Source organism: Stomoxys calcitrans, chromosome 1, assembly GCF_963082655.1.
Source record: "Stomoxys calcitrans chromosome 1, idStoCalc2.1, whole genome shotgun sequence".
Taxonomy (NCBI): Eukaryota; Metazoa; Arthropoda; class Insecta; order Diptera; family Muscidae; genus Stomoxys; species Stomoxys calcitrans.
Genome location: NC_081552.1, coordinates 112,436,063 through 112,452,240, shown reverse-complemented (window position 1 = coordinate 112,452,240; position 16,178 = coordinate 112,436,063).

Below are 16,178 nucleotides of genomic sequence, written 5' to 3'. Positions count from 1 at the left end.
TTATTTCTTAATTAAAATCAAAGATATTTTTAAGTACAAGGCATAAGTTTTCGCTTTTTTTACGTGGTAAAAGCAATTTTTATTTTGAGGGAAACGTGAAAGTAAATACCAAGTCTGTACAGCGGATGACCCATCAATTCGACTTCTTGGCCGGTCAATAAAATGACTCCGGTTTGAGTCGATGTGTGAGATCTCCCACTGTTATGGGGAACAATGATTCGTTTTTCGAATTTCTCCGAAAACTTCCGGAAAACAATTTGTGATGTACCACTCAGATTAACCGTCCTATGTTGCTCAAACAGTACAGTCGCCAAGTACTTCTTCCACGAACAACTTTTATTGGATTTAACTCGTCTTCGAAGACCCACACGGTTGAAGCACCGCGATCGTATTTGTTCAGTATTTCTTTGTACCAATCGACACGAGCCTTTTTTGAATGATTTTCAATTTGTGAGGGATCCAACGAGATCAAAACTTTTTACGGACGAATGTTCATGCAATACCGAATGTATACTTGTGGGAGAAATTACCAAGGTTTTTGGACGACCTTCACGGAATTCGTCTTCGAACGAGCCTCGGCCATAATTGAATTCATTAAATCAGTTTTTCACAGTGCTATGGAAGGTGCATCGTCACCATACAATAATTTAACTTAATCAATGCATGAAGATATGTCCTCAAAGCTAGAGGACAGAGTGCGCCTGCGCCTTCATTGAGAACCCAGGGGCTGAGATCTGTTATAGACTGCCTGGACATAATACGTTCCTGTAGGCGGAGATCCGGGCGACCAGGGAATGCGTGAAGTGGTGTGGTGCTAACGCGAGGACGTCGAGTATGAACATCTTTACCGACAGTCAAATTGCCATAAGGGCAATAATTACGATGACGTTAAGGTTACGAACAGTCTTGCAGTGTAAAAAGGAGATTAACGCCTTCTCTGAGGATGGCAAAATCCGCATCGTTTGGGTGCCGGGCCATAACGGAGTAAGGGGAAATGAAAGGGCAGACGACTTGGCGGTGAAGGCCAGAGGACTGCCGTCAATAAACTTGGTTAACCCGAAGCCTTTCGAGTCGACGCAGTCCGAGCTAAGGGAGTGGGCGACGAATGGGCATGCAACATTGTGGAATAGCGAAACGGTCGGTAGGACGGCGAAAATCCTATGGGGGGATGCAGATCGAGAGAAGACGAGGTTATTGCTGAAAGGAAGTAAGAAGGAGGTCGATATAGCTAATGGTATCATAACGGGACACATAGTACTACGAGCTCACTTATGTGAAATCGGTGCGGCAAGAGATAGCATATGTAAGGCATGCGGGGAAGACGATGAGACGTTGCAGCATTTCCTTTGTCATTGTCCGGCTTTCGCGTCTAACAGATACCGGCACTTAGGTGGAGACACAATACCAGACAAGAACCAACTTAGGGGAGTGGTATTGAAAACAATTAAGGATTTTGTAAATAGCACGGAATTCCTTTTATACTTTTTAGAGCTGTTGTGCGCTCTAAAAAGCCGATTACTGGCTTAGGTGTATGTCCATAGTGACATGGGGGGAATTGATATTTACACCCTCTTTTCAACTTAACCTAATCAATGTATGGTTGTCGTGATAATCCACGTCGAAAGTTGTGAAAATGATAGCACGAGTTAATTCCATTTTTTTCCCAAATACATTTTTTTCAAGTCCCTGTAAACAACACAAATGATGGTCGTACGTCGTTCTGAGTAAGATTGTATTAGAAAATGTCAAGATTTCATTGGAAGTGGCACATTGCAATATTAATTATAAGATGGTAGATAGTAAAATGTCTGCGACTTTTGCCCTTCCTTAACTAAATACTTTAAGCCTCGGCAAATTGTATTAAAGATTGTCAACAAGAGTAGACACACGAGTAAACTTTATTTGCAGGATCTCAAAATACACACTGAGCAAATGTGCCTATTACGCGAAAAAAATTACATGTATACTCTTATACACCAAAAAAGTTAACACGACAAACCATCGTTCTGCGTGACCTTTTGTATGACACGGCAATGAAGATATAAAATAGATATCTTAGTCCCTGATACAACTAGTCGCCAGACTTATTAATGAGGAAGAGACGGATAAACCAGAGTGATGTATAGTTCGTTTTCAGCCTTTAAGTAAAGGTGGTGTTTCTGACTTGGAATCAGACAGCGACGGTGTCAATGAAACAGTCATCGCAGCCGAATCGAGAGAAGAGGGCATCGGGTTGACGGCAGAAGTGAGCAATGGCTTTGCTAAGCTCACAAGCAGACCGAGAAAGTGATCCGGGGAATAACGAAGGAGACAGAGGAGCATGTACCTGCAGAGCAATCGGGGGAAAGCGCAGGAATCAGATCTCCTGAAGAGCATAATACTGCTTAAATGCTGAAGAAGAAAAAGAGCCCCCCGCTTTCAAGTACTCTAGGGAAACCAAGCCAGCCATTCCGCAATGGAGACTCCAGACAGTGTCCTGCAGAGGTAGACAAAGTCGGAACAGGAACGAAGGAGGCTCGCACGGCCCCTGAGTCGTCATGGAGGTCTGTGACTTTCGGGTTCACAGCCATCAAGGAATGGGAAGATGGTCGCTGAGAATGGTAAGGAGCAAGGAAGCAAAACAGAGATGAGGTGACTTATGCACTCATCAATATCGGCAGTGCATTCGGTAGGATTCTACAAGATCATCGGTCCCAAGTGGAGCATCTGGTTAATAGATCGGTTTTTCGAACATTTGTGGACCTCTGTGTAGGGTCCACCCATGCAAATGATGAGCTGCCGATGATGGTACCATCACCTACTTCCAAACAAGAAGCCCATTTACTTAAGATTTGGAAGAATAAGATAGCCAAAGATACTAATATTAAAACATCAGGCAGTACAGGGAATGGAAACCCAATACCGAATAACGAACAGGGATCCGACGATGGAACCATTACCGACTTTTTAAAGAGATAATGTGCGGAGCGACACACTGATCCAATCCATAGACCAGTACCGGTTGGACCCGATCCATAGAGACTGGATAAACCATGTGCTAAGGGACAGGATAAATTGTCTGTCCCATGGCATAAATATAAGGGAGAAAGTGGCACAAGGCACGCCACTCCTATGGGTGCATATGACCTATTAAGGATGCTGACTGAGGAGGGATTTGAACCCGTCTGCTATGCAGACGATGATATAATACTTCCAAGGGATAAAGATCCGAACGAGCTATGCAGAAGGGCCGAAAGAGTCTTGCATATGCCATATGACTGGGCTAGCCCCAGAGGTCTCAATGTTAACCCAGAGAAGACTGAAATATGCCTGTTCATGAGGAAGACGAAGGTTAGCCAATTAAACGCACCACGTTTCCTCAATAAGGTGATTCGATTTCACCTTGTCAGATGGTCAAATACTTAGATGTGATCTTGGACAGGAGACTGAAGTAAAAGTGTCACATTCAGGAGCGTACTGAGAAGGCTCACAGATGTTGGGCACTATGTAGACGGGTCGTAGGCTCGAAATGGTGCCAGAATCCGAGGATAGTCCACTGGCTCTACAGGAGCGTGATTAGACCAATACCTAATTACGCCTCATTAGTTTGGTGGACTGCTATGCAGAAAAGGTGAAACATAAGGACCATACAACAGGTTCAGAGAACATGTTGTCTTGGCATAGGCGGAGCGATGAGGACCACACCCACTAGGGCACTGCAGACTATTCTAGATATCCGACCCATTGACATTCAGATTAAGTGTGAGGCAGCCACTGCTGCTATAAGACTTATGGCGATGGGAGAATAGATTGAGGACTCATACCATCGCGGTATAATCGAGGCGACGATAGGAAACCTGGAAGAAAGGGAAGTGGTTTCCGATTGGATACCTGAGATGAACCTTGAAGTCGAGTGCGAGGCACTGCTGCCATCGGCACAGTCTCGGATTGACGGAACACTAGTATTGCCATCTGGAAGATCATGTTACACGTATGGTTTAAAGCTGTAGGACAGGGTCTACATTGAGAACCGAGGGACTGAGATTTTGTTTAGACTGGCTGACCAAAAAACGGTCCTGCAGACGGAGATCCGGGCGAGAACGTCAAGTGTGAACATCTTTACAGACATTGAAATTGACATAAGGGCAATAACAACCAGGACGGCAAGGTCACGAACAGTCTTGCTGTGTAAAAAGGACATTAACGCCTTCTCTGAGGATGGGAAAATCCGTATCGTTTGGTTGCCGGGCCATAACGGAGTAAGAGAAAATGAAAGGGTAGACGATTTGGCAGTGAAAGCCAGAGGACTGCCGTCAATAAACTTTGTTAACCGGAAGCCTTTCGGGTCGACGCAGTTCGAGTAAAGGGAGTGGGCGACGAATGCGCATGCAACATTGTGGAACAGCGAAAAGGTCGGTAGGACGGCGAAAATCCTATGGGGGGATCCAGATAATGAGAGGACGAGGCTGTTACTGAAAGGAAACAAGAAGGAGGTCAGTATAGCTATTGGTATTATGTAAAATCGGTGCGGCAAGTGATAGTATGTGTATGCTATGACTTGAAGGGAAGATGATGAGACGTTAGAACATATTCATTGTCATTGCTCGGTTTTTGCGTTTAACAGATACCAGCACTTAGGTGGAGATACAATACCAGACATGAACTAATTTAGGGGAGTGGTATTGAAAACAATTAAGGATGCTGGAAGTATCACGGAATTCGTAACTTTGAATTTTTTTTTATACCCTCCACCATAGGATGGGGGGTATACTAATTTCGTCATTCTGTTTGTAACTACTCGAAATATTCGTCTGAGACACCATAAAGTAAATATATATTCTTGATCGTCATGACATTGTAAGTCGATGTCCGTCCGTCTGTCCGTCTTGAGCCTCTGGAATGCGCAATTCTTATCCGATTGAAATGAAATTTTGCACGACTTGTTTTGTTATGATATCCAACAACTGTGCCAAGCATGGTTCAAATCGGTCCATAACCTGATATAGCTGCAATATAAACCAATCTTGGGTCTTGACTTCTTGAGCCTCTAGAGTGCGCAATTCTTATCCGATTTGGCTGAAATTTTGCACGACGTGTTTTGTTATGATATCCAAGTGCCAAGTATGGTTTAAATCGGTTCATAACCTGATATAACTGTCATATAAACCGATCTTGGGTCTTGACTTCTTGAGCCTCTAGAGGGCGCAATTGAGATGTAATTTCTGATTGAGATGAAATTTCGCACGACGTGTTTTGTTATGATATCCAACAACTGTGCCAAGTATGGTTTAAATCGGTTCATAACCTGATATAGCTGTCATATAAACCGATCTTGGGTCTTGACTTCTTGAGCCTCTAGAGGGCGCAATTCTTATCCGATTTGAATGAATTTTTGCACGAAGTATTTTGTTATGATATCCAACAACTGTGCCAAATATGGTTCAAATCGGTTCATAACCTGACATAGTTGTCATATAAACAGATCTGGTGACTTGACTTCTTGAGCTTATAGAGGGCGCAATTCCTATCCGATTTGGCTGAAATTTTGCAAGACGTATTTTATTCTTATTTTCAACAACTGTATCAAATAAGGTTCAAATCGGTTCATAACCTGATATAGCTGCCATATAAACCGATCTCGGATCTTGACTTCTTGAGCCTCTAGAGGTCGCAATTATTATCCGATTTGCATGAAATTTTGTACGACGGATTCTCTCATGACCATCAACATACGTGTTTATTATGGTCTGAATCTGTCTATAGCCCGATACAGCTCCCATATAAATCGATTTCTCTATTTTACTTCTTGAGCCCCCAAAGGGCGCAATTCTTATTCGAATTGGCTGACATCTTACACAGGTCTCTAACACATAATTTAATTGTGGTCCAAACCGGACCATATCTTGATATCGCTCTAATAGCAGAGCAAATCTGTTCTTAAATCCTTTTTTTTGCCTAAGAAGAGATGCCGGGAAAAGTTCTCGACAAATGCGATCCATGGTGGAGGGTATATAAGATTCGGCCCGGCCGAACTTAGCACGCTTTTACTTGTTAGAGGTTACTTTATAGTTTTTAGAGCGCACAACGTCACTGGGTTAGGTGTATATCCACAGTGCCGTGAGGCGGAATAACATCTGCACCCTCTTTTCAACCTATCCTAACCTAGTCCCTGAGACAGTGCATAGTGTCTCTAAATTTTCCACTCCATACTCCAAGAAAACCAACATTGACATAGGGCTTTTTTTTTGGTAACACCGCAACCGGAAAATCAGTAATTGAATTGAAGGCGCAAAGACATATATTACATCAAAGGGTATCTTTTACTCTTTTCCCAAAAGTATTTTGTTCCGATGCGTCTCGGAAAGGTACATCTGGTCACACTCAAGTTTCTACCAAACCGAAAATCATGGAAGAATTGTTGAAAATTGCTTACGAACTTTGCCCTCCTAAAGTGATTTCCCTGGAGGTTAAAATTGTCAATTTTATAAAGGAGTTTTAAACCATTTCAAAGTAAGAGGCTATACAGCGATGTGTATGCCTCTTTCGTGAAGTTAATCAATTTATGGTCCGTATTCTGCTGAACCTTAACATTTGATGTCAGGTCACTTATTTCATATGGGCGTAGATTTGTATTATACAATTTAATTAAAACGTATGATTTTGACATTGCTTTCTTTCCTACAGGAAACTAATTTGAGACCTGGAGGTAATATAAGTTTTGAAGGCTGTCAGATTCAAAGGGATAACAGCGCCCAAGGTGTGGCCATATTACTAAGGCAACATTTCAAATTCAAAAAGAAAGTCATCTCAGGGTTTCCTTTCCCTAGTTTATTTATTGTATTTCTATTCATGTTACTATAAATGGCGTCCCTAGAAAAATTTTGTTAGGTTCAGTTTATATTTCTGACAAATTTTAACATTTCCAAATGGTTCATCTTACTGGAATCATTATCTCTGTTGTTTTAATACACCCGACCTGCCAAGTCCTATTTGTTCGACATCATGTTTACCCAGTTTTTCAGATCACTACCCTCTCTAACTTAACGTCACTCTTCCAAATTGTTTTACGGCCTCCTCCCTGAAATTGATCTGTACATTGAAGAGTTTACTTCTGTTGTCAGTTCTGTCGCAGAACTTCATTCTAAGAAAATTTTATTGAGTAACAGAAAATTTTTGATATTAAGGTTGAACTTTAAAAAATTTCAATTTTTAGAGATAAACATAGAGGAATTGTTTGGGACTTGAATCCAAATTTTAATACCATATTCGTGTTCTGCTTTCCAATACCTTTCATTTGATACCCTTATTGTGCCCATCGGACCACTTTCGGATGTGGGTGGCATTTTTGCGGTAAAGGGGAAGATCCGCCTCCATCCGATGTCTAAAAATTATATATCTGTGATTGGCGAATGTGCCCATTTCGGGCGTTTTTGTGAGGGTGGGGTGATCTCTATACTTCGACATGATTTTGTAGGACAGATTCGTTATATACACCCTCATACTTTTCATTTGATACCCATATTGTCCTTATCGGTCCACTTTTGATATTGGGTGGTGTTTTTGGGGTAAACGTGGAGGGTCCGGCCCTTCCGCTATCAATAAATTATAAAGCCTAATCCTTCTTCCTGACAATATTCGTAATCTACTCCCGAATACTTTTCATTTGAGTCCTATATTGTCATGATAGTCAACTAAACCTATTTTAAGGGGTTTTGGGGCTGGGGCGGCCCCCCATGTACTTGAACCCTACTTTTATTATGAAATTCTTCTCTTGAATACCTTTCATTAGAATCCCATATTATCCCGATCGGTCCACTTTTATTTTTGGGTAATACTTTTGGGGTTAGGGGGAGGGTCGGCCCCCCTCCCGATATCATGAAATTACATAGCCAATGTGTCCTTTCAGACCAATCTACACAATCTGTGAAAATTTCAAGGTAATCTGTTCAGCCGTTTTTATACCCTCCACCATAGGATGAGGGGTATACTAATTTCGTCATTCTGTTTGTAACTACTCGAAATATTCGTATCCATAAAGTATATATATTCTTGATCGTCGCGACATTTTATGTCGATCTAGCTATGTCCATCCGTCTGTCCGTCCGTCTGTCTGCCGAAAGCACGCTAACTTCCGAAGGAGTAAAGCTAGCCGCTTGAAATTTAATTGTAAATGGGCCATGTCGGTCCAGAACTTGATATAGCTGCCATATAAACCGATCTTGGGTCTTGACCTTTGAGCTTTTAGAGGGCGCAATTCTTACTCGATTTGAATGAATTTTTGCACGAAGTATTTTGTTGTGATATCCAACAACTGTGCCAAGTATGGTTCAAATCGGTTCATAACCTGATATAGCTGTCATATAAACAGATCTGGGGACTTGACTTCTTGAGCTTCTAAAGAGCGCAATTCCTATCCGATTCGGCTGAAATTTTGCATGATTCGGGAGAAGTGTATATGGGGACACCCCACCCCCACAACACCACCCAAATAAAAAGTTTTTGCTAACTATTGCAATATTAGGCTCAAATAAGAGGGTTTTTAGAGTAGAACACGAATCCGATATATATTTTCAAGGTCAACTCACTGAGTGGCCGCCCATCCCCCAAAACACCCCCCTTGCCGGTCATATTTGCCGACTATGGAAATATGGGGCTCAAATTAAAGGTTTTTGGGAGTAGACCACATATCTGATATCAACATTAGGGACCAACTGTCTAGGGAACGTCCCACCACCATAACAACCCCCAAATAGGACGCATTTGCTCACCAAGACAATTTGGGTCTTAAAGAGAGTGGAACTGAATATTTATAGTTTTTAGGGCCAATACCCCAAAAAAAAACATATTTGCTGACTTCTAAATAAGGAGATTAAATGAGATTAGAAAACGAATTTGATTTCCAATTTTGATATATAGTTATATGAGAATAAAGCACGTTGCTGATATATTTTCCGGACTTAGTGTTTGGGAGACCACCCCAATCCCCAAAACATCCCTAAATCGGGCATACTTACCGACCATGTCATTGTGGAGCTTAAATGGAAGGTATTGAGGGGTTGAGCAAGAATTAATACCCACTTTCGGGACCAATTTTCAGGTGGTCTACCCTTTCCCAAAATACCCCACAAACAACAATTTTTTACTGACCATCGCTATATGGGGCTTAAACAAAGGTATTTGGGAGAAGAATACGAGATTGATATCCAAATGTAGGACCATGTATTTAGGGCAACACCCCTTCCCCATAACACCCCCAAAGAAAAAATATTTTTCGACCATGCAAATATGTGGCTCAAATGAAAGGTATTTGAGATTAAAAAACGAATTTGATAACCTATAATGGAGCCATGTGTTTGGGGACGCATCATCGTGTAAACTCCCCTTAACCAATGGCAATATGGAGTTTATATAAATGATATTCGAAAGAAGAGAAGAGATGCTGATATTTTTTCAGGGCTAAGTGTCTGGGGGACCACCTCACCCCCGAAAATACCCCTAAATCAGATATCATGAGAATATCGGGCTGAAATATCTAATATTTTAACAATGGAGTACACTTTACATCCAGACTTAAATTCGTAGACCAATAAAGATCATATGGGTTTCAGATAAAGGCACTTATACTGTTAAACTGTTAGCCAAGCGATATACTATTTTCGTAGCATGGTATTTCACTAAAAGCTCCTTAATTGTCGAAAATTAATATTCCAAGGAAACTTTTGTTCCATATAAAGTAAAAGAAGGCGCATCGGAGCGGGCCCGGGTCAGCTAGTATATATATATAGACCAATCATGCCACTATGAGACTCAAATGAAAGGTATTTAAGAGTAGAAAACGTATCTGATTTCCAATTGTCGGACTTAGTGTTTGGGGGACCACCCCAACCCCCAAGACACCCCTTAATCGGACATATTTACCGGCCTTGGCAATATGGGCAAGTTTCTGAAGGTGCACCCCTTCCACAAAACGCTCCAAAACAGGACTTATTTACTGATCATGGCAATATGGGGCTCAAATAAAAGACATTTAAGTGTAGAATACGAATCTGATATCCAAATGTGGGACTAATCCCCAAAAGAGGACAAATATACTATAATAGCAATATGGGGCTCAAATGAAAAGACTTTGCGAGTAAAGCACGAATCTGATATCAATATTCGGGAAAAAATGTGTTTGGGGCCACCCGACCCCCTTAAGAATTTGCTGACCATTCGTATATGGGGCTGTAATAAGAAGTATTTTAGAGTAGAACACGAATCTGAATTATATGTTCGGGGCCAAGTCACTGTACGGCCGCCCAATTTCCCAAAACACCCCTGAACCTGGTTATGCTTGCCGACTATGGAAATATGGGAATCAACTGAAAGGTATTTGGGAGTAGACCCCGAATCTGACATCAACATTCGGGACCAACTGCCTAGGGGACGCCCAACCCGCATAAAAACGCCCAAATATGTCGTGTTTGCTTACCATGACAATTTTGGGTCTTAAATGGAGTGGATCTCGATATTGATATTTTTTCAGGGCCAAGAGTCTAAGAATCCACCTCACCCCCGAAAACACCCCTGAATCGGACATCATGGCTGAAATAAAGACTTTTACTAATGGACTAGATACAGGCCAACAACCAAACGTTCATGACCTTTAACCCTCCGATCGAATTTATAGACCGGTAAGCATCAAATGGGATTCGGATAAAGGCACTTATATTTTACTTTGTTCCACATAAAGTAAAAGAAGGCGCATCGGAGCGGGCCCGGTTCAGCTATTTTTATACCCTCCACCATAGGATGGGGTATACTAATTTCGTCATTCTGTTTGTAACTCCTCGAAATATTCGTCTTAAACCCCATAAAGTATACATATTTTTGATCGTCATGTCATTTTAAGTCAAACTAGCCATATCTGTCCGTCTGTCGAAAGCACCCTAACTTTCGAAGGTTAGTGTAGGTCGGTTGGGATCGTAAATGGGCTATATCAATCCACGTTTTTACATAGCTGCCATATAAACCGATCTGGGATCTTGACTTCTTGAGCCGCTAGAGGGCACAATTCTTATCCGATTAGGCTGAAATTTTGCCACTAAAGGGCGCAATTAATATCCAATTTAGCTGGAATTTTGTACAACGGCTTCTCTTATGACCTTCAACATACGTGTGGAAAATGGCATGAATCGGTTTAAAGCCTAATGCAGCTCCCCTATAAACCGATCTCCATGTTTTACTTCTTCAGCCCCTAAAGTGCTCAATTCTTACTAGATTTGGCTGAAATTTTACACAACTTCTACTATGGTCTCCAATATTCAGTTCAATTATGGTCCAAAATGAACCATTACTTGATATTGTTCCAATAACATAGAAATTCTTTTCTTTTATCCTTTGTTTGCCAAAAAAGAGATACCGTGGCAAAAGCTCGACAAATGCGGTCCATGGTGGAGTGTATATAAGTTCCGGCCCGGCCGAGCACGCAAGCTTTTTGTTTTTTTTTCTTCAGATCGGTTTAATTTTAGATAAAGGTACTAAAAAACCAATATTTTGTTATACACAAACCGAAACACCACGTGCAACATTTCAGTCAAATCGGTTGGATATCGCGCTGTTAGAGGCTCAAAGAGACAAAAGGACAAAGATCGGCAAATATATAAGACTAGCTGACCCGGGCCCGCTCCGCTGCGCCTTCTTTTACTTTATATGGAACAAAAAATTCCTTGGAATATTTATTTTCGACAATTAAAAAGCTTTTAGTGAAATATCATGCTACGAAAATAGTATATCGCTTGACTAACAGTTTAACAATATAAGTGCTTTTATCTGAATTCCACATGTTCTTTATCTGAATTCCACATGATCTTTATAGGTCTAAGAATTTAATTTTAGATGTAAGGTGTAATCCATTCCTTAAATACTTTATTGCAGCCCGATATTCTCACAATATCTGGTTTAGTGGTGTTTTCGGGGGAGAGGTGGACCGCCAGACACTTGGCCCTGAAAAAATATCAGCATCGTACTCTTCTCTCAAATACCATTTATTTAAACCCCATATTGCCATTGGCTTAAGAGGAGTTTACAGCCTCATCCCCCAAACACATGGCCCCAAAATAGATTATCAAATTCGATTTCTAATCTCAAATACCTTTTATTTGAACTACATATTGGCATGGTCTAAACATTTTTTCCCTTTGGGGGGTGTTTTGGGGAAGGGGTGATGCCCTAAATACATGGTCCTACATTTGGATATAAAATTCGTATTCTACTCCCAAATACCTTTATTTGAGCCCCATTTTGCGATGGTCAGTAAAAAATTGCTGTTTGTTAGGTATTTTGGGAAAGAGATAGACCCCTAGAAAATTGGTCCCGAAAGTGGGTATCAATTCTTGCTCTACCACCAATACCTTTCATTTAAGCTCCACATTGACATAGTTGGTAAATATGCCCGATTTAGGGGTGTTTTGGGGATTGGGGTGGTCCCCCAAACACTAAGCCCGGAAAATATATCAGCAACGTGCTCTATTCTCATATATCTATATATGATTTATTTGAACCCCATATTGCCATTTCCCTCAAAATTGGATATCAAATTTGTTTTCTGATGCCATTTTAACTCTTTATTGCAAAAGTCAAGTAATATGTCCGGTTTGGGATATTGGCCCTAAAAACTATGAATATTTAGCTCCACTCTCTTTAGGACCCAAATTGTCTGGCGAGCAAATATATCCTATTTGGGGGTTGTTATGGTGGTGGGACGTCCGCTAGACAGTAGGCTCCTAATGTTGATATCAGATACGTGGTCTACTCCAACCTACCTTTCATTTGAGACCCATTTTGCCATAGTCGGCAAAAATTACCGGCTTGGAGGATGTTTTGGGGGATGGGCGGCCACTCAGTGAGTTGCCCTTAAAAATATATATCGGATTCGTGTTCCACTTTAAAAACCCTCTCATTTGAGCAATAATCAGAAAATACTTACTATTTGGGTGGTGTTGTGGGGGTGGTGTGGCCCCATAGATACTTTTCCCGAATATTCATATCAAAGTCGTGCTTTACTCCCAAAGCGCTCTCATTTGAGCCCCATATTGCTATGGTCGTAAATTTGTCCCCCTTGGGGGAGGTTTTTGGTGAGTGGCGGCCCCCCAAACATTCTACATTTTATATTCTACATTTAAATACCTTTTATTTAAGCCCCATATTCCCACGGTCGTAAATAATTCCTGTTTGGGTTTGTTTTGGGGAAGGCGTGGACCCCCAGAAGGGTGGTCCCACATTCGTATTCTACTCGCAAATACCTTTCATTTGAGTCCCATATTGTCGCGATTGGCCTAAATATATGTTTGGAAGGTTCTTGGGTGGGGCAGCCCCCCTAGGTACCCCATCCGAAATTTGGATACCAAATTTTTTGTATCTAAATATGTATATAAATATGAATTTGTGTTTCTTTGTTTGTTTGTATGTTTGTTTGTTTGTTTGTGGGTTTGTAAATTTGTTTTTTCCGTATAGACTCTGAGACGGCTGAACCGATTTCTTTCAAATTTTCAAAGATTGTGGGGAGTGGTGCAGAAGGAGCAATAGGCTATATAGTTTATTGATATTGGTAGGGGGCGGATCCTCCCACTTACCCTTAAAGTACGACCCCAAACTTAAAGTGAACCGATCGGGACAATATGGGATTCAAATGAAAGGTTTTCAAGGGTAGACTACGAATTTCATATTAAAAATTGGACTGTGGGGCCGCCCCGACCCTAAAACCCCATAAAATAGGTTTATAGGACGTTAATGACAATATGGGACTCGAATAAAAGGCATTTGGGAGTAGATTACGAAAATGGCCAGGTTCTTATTAGTTTGTTGATATTGGAAGGGGGCGGACCCTCCTCCCCCCTTACCTCAAAAACACCACCTAAAAACAAAAGTGGACCGATAGGGACTATTGGGTATCAAATGAAAGGTATTGGGGAGTAGAATAAGAATTGCAAATTGCAAATTTTGCCCATGAACATTCCACTAAGGAACAGGGGCAAACTTCTCACATATCCATGAGTGCAGTCCGATTCAAGTTTAAGCTCAATGATAAGGGGCCTCCTTTTTATAGCCGAGTCCGGACGGCGTGCCGCAGTGCGACACTTCTTTTGAGAGAAGTTTTACATGGCATAGTACCTCACAAATGTTGCCACTATTAGGAGGGGAAAACTATTGCTGCAAATTTTTTTCTGATGGTCTCGCCAGGATTCGAACCCAGGCGTTCAGCGTCATAGGCGGACATGCTAACCTCTGCGCTACGGTGGCCTCATAGAATACGAATATGATATTAAAAATTGGGATGAAGTATGCGAGGGGTCGTCCAACCCCAAAAACTGCCTCAAACAAACATATTGGGCGTTAATATCAATATGAAAGGTATTCGGAAATAGACTACGAATATGACATAAGAAATGACGTCCAAGTAATTGGGGGTCGCCCCACCCTCAAATGGGAATATAATTCGATCCTAGCTAGATGAGCCTCAAATTAAAGGCATTCGGTAGCAGATGACGAATATGACATTAAACTTTGTGTCCAAGAATCTAGGTGGTGCTTTACCTCCCCATTAAAACAATGGGGTGATCTCCCATAGATTGATAGATATTTTTAAGTGGAGTACGTCATTCAAATTTGTGCTCAAGTGGCAGACAGAGTGAGGCGCCGACCACCAAACGGCTGTATACACCAATTATGACAATATGGGGTTAAATTTAAAGCATAGGGTTGTGGACTGCGAATATGATATCTTTATTCTACTCCTATATCTAGCGGACCACCTCACCTCAAAACAGAGGTGAGGCCTTCTTTTCATAAACAAGTCCAAACAACGTGCTGCTGGACAACACTTTTATGTTTTAAAATTCTACATGGTTTATTTACTAAGAACTGTCGCCACCGCACCTAATATAAAGACGGGCAAATTAGTTCTTTACCACTGAGAATCGTTTAATATGGCAATTTGGTTTGATTTAAAAAAGACTAACTTATGGCTATTCAACGCTAAGCCGCTCCAAGCGAGTAGCAGCATAGACAAAGGAAATCTATAGACTCATAACATATGTTCAACAAGTAAAAGCGTGCTAAGTTCGGCCGGGCCGAATCTTATATACCCTCCACCATGGATCGCATTTGTCGAGTTCTTTTCCCGGCATCTCTTCTCAGGCAAAAAAAGGATATAAGAAAAGATTTGCTCTGCTAGAAGTTCAAGAAGTCAAGTCCCCAGATCTGTTTATATGACAACTATATCAGGTTATGAACCGATTTGAACCATACTTGGCACAGTTGTTGGATAATGTTGGATAATTTCATAACGAAATACTTCGTGCAAAAATTCATTCAAATTGGATAAGAATTGCGCCCTCTAGAGGCTCAAGAAGTCAAGACCCAAGATCGGTTTATATGACAGCTATATAAGGTTATGGTTATGAAGATATCTAAACAAGAACGAAGCGTTTGTTGGCTGCTCCAGTGTTTTGGTGATTTTTTCGTGGTTTCTGAGACGTATTCCTTGGGCCTTTTTGAATCATTCTGTTGTTCGTCGGAAGTGGGATAGTGGACGTTATGGAGAGGGCTGATTTTTGTGTGCAACAGGCGAATTTACGGATTTAAAAATTGTAAGTTTCACAAAGAAAAACTGGTCGAAATTACAAAATATAATAATATTTGGCACGGAGAGAATTCAGCAGACTGTAAACAAATATATCAGCTGTTCGAATTGACAATTATATAAAGTTGCCACTTAGTTGGACTAATCATAAGCTCAGTTAAGAAAGGCTGCATTTCTTAATTTGGTTTGTGTCCCAACTATAAGAAATCCGTTAAACTAATACTAGCTTACTATGCAACGAACACCGTGTAAAGAAAACATCTCCCAGCAAACAAAAAGAAGGCTGAATGAGACTTCGCCGGAGGACAGGAACATGTCTAAAAAACCAGTTGGAAATATGGAAGTTGGTGAATTAATGGAAATGATGAAGCTTACCATGAACTCCTTGTTGGAGGAAAAGCTTGAAAATCTTCTAACTAAGAAGGATTTGGAATCCATCAAATCAGACATAAATAATGTATGCGAGGAAATCGGGACACTAAAATCCGAAAACATAAAATTAAAAGAGGAAATAGGATGTTTAAAACACAAAATAGAGGAAGATGAAAACAATATACGATGGCTAGAGCATCAGATT